Below are 5,361 nucleotides of genomic sequence, written 5' to 3'. Positions count from 1 at the left end.
TGGGCATTCACGAGGGAGCAATGAGAGGGTGTAGGAACATACTTCGTATGGTTGCGTATTTTCATTAATGAGTTAGCCAATGACTTCCAATTTTGGTGCCAAGAAAAGTACTAATTATGTGATATATAGCATTTAAACATGTACTTCGCAATAGGGTGTCCCTAAACCCTGATGCCCTTTTGAGGGGTTTTTTTTTTCAATTGGAGGAGTCGAAGAATTTCGACTCTTGCTATTGGGTCAATTCTTTGTGGTGAGCCATTCGTTGGGCTCAAAGCTCATACGGTCTAATATACACAGGGCCCACCTCATCAAATTCAAAGTAAGCGTAAGTCCAGCCCACTGCCTCGGTGAAACAAAAAAACCCCCAATTCAAATTTTTTGAACCTGGCCCTCATATCCACCTCATCTCCTCCGTCCAATCCCTCAATTTAAACAGTACCACCCACAATTTACCCAGAACCACCCATCCTCTCTCTCTCTCCTCTCATAAGTTCACTAGCTTGGCTTTGGTTCCAAGTTCGAATTCTATGAATTAATGCATGGGAGATCCTGGGATCAGTTGTGTTTCCTCTCCTCCACCCTACTTGTGCTTTTGATCTTGTGGGCTCCCCTTCTTTTCTTCTTTAAGCGCAAGAAATCAATGGTGGAGGCACGTCCCATTTCTTCGACTGCCCAAGTTTCTCTTCCAAGCCAAGAAACATCATCAGCAGGTATTTCTATCTTTTTTTTTGGACTGATTATTAATTTTTTTCTTTCTTGTTTTGCTTTTAACAAATTTTCTTAAACTTCACTCCTACCGAATGGTATTTTGAATAGTACTTTTTTTTTCTTAGACAAAATAGTCCTTTGAATGCACTCATAATACTGATTATATTGATAATTGTATACGAACTGCAGTGATTAGAATATGGGACCAATAAAGGGGACAAGTGAGGTGTCCCCCATCTATTGGATAATGAGTTGGCCATCATTAATGATGGCCAACTCATTATCCAATAGGAAGAGGACACCTCACTTGTCCCCTCTATTGGTCCCATATTTTGGGTCCTTAAAGAATTTTTCTTCTAGTATTTTGACATGCATGTATTATCATCCATTAATAATCCATATATGATTGTTCTTCTATTTTTGTCATAATTTGAATGTTTGGGAAATCCAAGGCTTCAGGGGCTGCTTTGTCATTTAGAATCCGGGGGGTCCTTTGCTTGTGTCGGTGGACCATAGGGGGTAAATTACTATATGACCCCTACTGGTTTTCCTGCGTCTGCGAAATTGGCGAGGGTATAATTGGTATTTACTAGCTTTTTGAACGCTTTTGCTCGAGTAACCCACACGTGTGCATGCCCCCACCATCACCTATAGCTAGCACGTGACTACGTACCTTTTGACTTGAAGTTAAAAAAATGACAAATGACTGCTTTATTCGTCATCAATAACTTTGCTTTTAATGCGATATCATGCAGAGATGATGGCTGTAATTTTATTACTCAATCAAAGACAACGAAAAGAATTAGTTGTATTGATAGAATTGTTGGATGATATGAAATGATTTCATTTGCTCGAATTAGGAAATGATTTGTTGCGATATCCCATATTATTCCCCTTCATCATTAAATGTGAGAGGGCAGCTGTTCTCTTGAAAATTATTAAATATACCGTTTGATTTGAGTCCTTTAGATTGACGCCTTCTACGCTAGGATCACATTTTAAATAATAGTCGCCTAATATTTAATGCATGATCATTTTTTTTTTGAGATAATTTAAAACTAGTACAACAAGTCATGAAGAATATTGAATCAGAAATACTCTTGATTCGATTCCTCTTCAATAAATTACAGTACGTCCTCTTTAGTTGAGCGCTCTATTCATGAACCATAATACGGACTGTTTTATGCGACCATTTTAAGTGGTGTCTAGACAAATTTGAATATGACAGAAAATTCAATACTAGCTTTTTTGCGATGAAGTTTTAATTTTAATAGATGAAAAGTAAACCATAATTGTTGCCGCCGCATGAATTCACCTCCCACCCTCAACGTTCCGCGTTGGTGCAAAAGAGTAAAAGACAAGACAAGAAAATGTGAGAGGTCAGCATAATATCTCAAACGCAATCGATGTATGTTGGGCGGTCTCAATCAAAATTCAAAATGCATTATCGCATCATGTTCCATTATTTTTAGACTAGCCCAAGTCCAACTGATTCATGACGCGATCGAAGGGGTTCAATTTTTTCACCGAATCCTTTATAACGCAGCAACTGTAAGCGGAGCTGCTGTTGTCAATTTTGGCTTGAAGTAGAGGAATTCAACTACCGGTTTCAAATTATCCCATTAATGACGTACCAGGGTAATATAAGGAAAATTAAGAATCCATTGACCACGATGTAAGAGTTGTTGAGATATTTATTAACAATTAGATGCTTTTTCATATGGAGAAATGACTTCGTCAGTCATGATCATTTAGCATTAATTAATTGGTTATGTTTATCTTAAATTTAAAAAAAAGAATGAATACTGTTTAAGAAAAGGACGATGATAATGTAATTTTTCAAGGAAATGAAACAAAATTGTTCGATATATAATAATCCTTTAATTTATTAAGTGAATCTCAATAAGTTGTTGCATTTCCTTGCAAAAAAAGCTTTATACTGATTTTTCCTAGTCTAGAACTAAAGACAAAAAATTTCACAAAACTATGAAGAAGTTTAGCTCATTTCTAGATAGCACCCAAAACATTTGGGATGTGACTTAACCCTTGAAACTTTGGCAATCTCTTTGGGTTAGGAAAGTTTTGGTGGTTAAGTAACATTTTCAAACTTTTCTTGGCTATCTTAGAGTGGACCAAACATCCGGGGGTGTTTTGAGAAATTTACCCTAGAATGTATGCAGCTTCTTTATCACCTTGATTTGGTTGGTGAGACAACAAATCAACCTATAGCACACGCTCCTGTGTTCAAACATCTTTCGAAACTCCCGTGGTTCCTATTCCACTGTCTCTTTATTCTAACTCCACTTAGTTAATCACCTTCCTTAATTTTATTCTATTAATTACCGCAAACCCATAAAGCTTTTCCATTCCTCATCCTTTCCCTCTTCTTCCCTCTGAAGCTCTGCTCCTCTTTTATCTCTTTAACCCTTTACTCTTCCTCTATCCTTAGCTCAAAACCACTTAATTTCTCCTCCTCCGCAGATCATACCCATTGCCGACAGTCGTCAACAACAATGGACGAAGAGCCTGAGCCGATGACGGCGGATGCGGTGACCGCCCGCCCTCTCCAGCGCCAAGAGCCTCATTCCAACCGCCCTCGAACGGGCCCGGTCGACCACCAGATTCATCCGTCCGATGGAACGTCCGTTGTCTCGAAGCTCGAGCGGGTCCCGCTCTGGCCTCTCCGACCTCTCTGGCCACCCTTGCTTCGCCAAGAACGCCCTCTGCCTCGAGCTCCTCCAGTCCGTCGCCGCCACCCTCACCGAAGCCGTCGAGGCTCGCCCAACCGTTGTCGCTCGCACTGAGCCTCCATCCGTTGGCAAGTTGCAAATGCAGAGCGACCTCGATGCTCTCTCCGGCAAGCTTGACCTGCAATCTCCGGGATTGCCTGCCTTTTAATTAAGACCGGCGTTCTCTGGCGCGACGCTACGCCTCGCCCTCAGCGGTGGCGAGGTCCGGCGAGAGCGACTCGCAGCAGGTGGAGAGTCAGGGAGCTGCTCGCCGGCTTCAGATCGGTCACTCTGAGGCCAAGCATCGGGCCATCGACGGCTTGCTGGAGGCGATGATAGAGGACGAAAGAGCGTGCTGGCGGTCCTTGGACGAACCAACATCTCGTCCCTCATCGGCTCGCTCGCGGCTGCCACGCCCCCAGCGAAGACGCGGGGGAGAAAGCCGCCGCTGTTGTCTGCTGCCTTGCCGAGTGTGGCAGCTGCCGAGCAGTTGCTAAATTTCGCGAGGGTGTGTTGGCCGCCACTGATCCGGTTGGCAGAGTCGGGGCGACGCAGTCGGCCGAGAGAATGCGGGTGTTCGTTGCAGAGGCTGTTCAATGTCGCGCAGACACTGCCTCGAAACCATTGTCTGGACACGGAGGAGTCCGGCCACTGATCGAGATATGCCAGTCTGGTGATTCGGTCTCACAAACTGCCGCCGCGGGCACACTGAAGAACCTCTCAGCCGTGCCAGAAGTGAGACAGAGCTTATCAGAGGAAGGGATCATAAGAGTCATGATCAATCTCCTCGACTCCGGCATCGTGTTGGGCTCGAAAGAATACGCCGCAGAGTGCCTGCAGAATCTGTCGGCGAGCAACGAGAGCCTCCGCAGATGCATAATCTCCGAAGGAGGCATCAAAAGCCTGTTAAATTACATGGCCCGCTTCCACGCAGGAACCCGGCCAGTCGCCGCGGTTGAGAAATCTCGTAGGTTCTGTCCCATCGACACCCTCCTCTCCCTCGGCTTCTTCGCCTCGTCCACGCTCTCACTGACGGATCTCCTGGCGCACAACAAGCTGCCGCGTCCACAATATGCAAAATCTCAACCCTGACAGAAATCAAAAAACTTATTGGAGAATCCGGATGCATAATTCCGCTCGTCCGACTGCTCGAGGCAAGAAGCGGTCCTGCGAGGGAGGCCGCGGCGCAGGCACTGGCAAGTCTAATGAGCTCCCCGCAGAACTGCAGAGAGGTGAAGAGGGTGGAGAAGAGCGTGGCGAGTTTAGTGTTGTTGCTGGATCCCAGCCCGCAGAATACCGCGAAGAAGTACGCGGTTTTGTGTCTGCTGGGGGTGTCGGCGAGCAAGAAGTGTAGGAAAGCGATGGTGTCGTATGGAGCGGTCGGGTATCTAAAAAAGCTGGCGGAGATGGAGGTGGCGGGGGCGAAGAAGTTGGTGGAGAGGTTGGAGAGAGGGAAGCTCAGGAGTTTGTTTAGTAGGAAGTGAGTGTTCAAAGTTGTATGCAAGACTATATGTTTCCATATCTTTATGAAACATAAATTAATGGTTGTGGTAGTATGAGTGCAGGTTAGGATTTCCAAGCTCTTGATCACTTGTATAAATTTTGGAATGTCATGTGAAATATTTCCTCTTTGCTACATTTACATAGTGCATTATATCTAGTTAACCTTTAACTTCATCAGTTTGTGCACGGCAATGAGACATTTTTTTGATCGACATGCAACTCAATGAAACCGAAATTGAAATTGTTGAGAGATCATCTCCCGCATAATCAACAAACGTTTCGTCAAATCGCTGTTCTTTAGGATTAATTTATGTAGCCTAGAGAGTTCAAGCGGGATCCCAATCCAAAAACGTTGAGTTAGCTATAAATATCCAAGTATTATCTCACCGTGAGTGTTCGCTTTCTAGTGGTTTTAGCATTA

General features: G+C 44.2%; 1 pseudogene; it reads left to right on the top strand.

Annotated features, from left to right (window-relative positions):
• LOC109825931 lies at positions 380–5,102 on the top strand (annotated as a pseudogene).

This window comes from Asparagus officinalis, chromosome 10, assembly GCF_001876935.1.
Source record: "Asparagus officinalis chromosome 10, Aspof.V1, whole genome shotgun sequence".
Classification (NCBI taxonomy): Eukaryota; Viridiplantae; Streptophyta; class Magnoliopsida; order Asparagales; family Asparagaceae; genus Asparagus; species Asparagus officinalis.
This window is presented reverse-complemented; position numbering and strand designations above follow the sequence as displayed.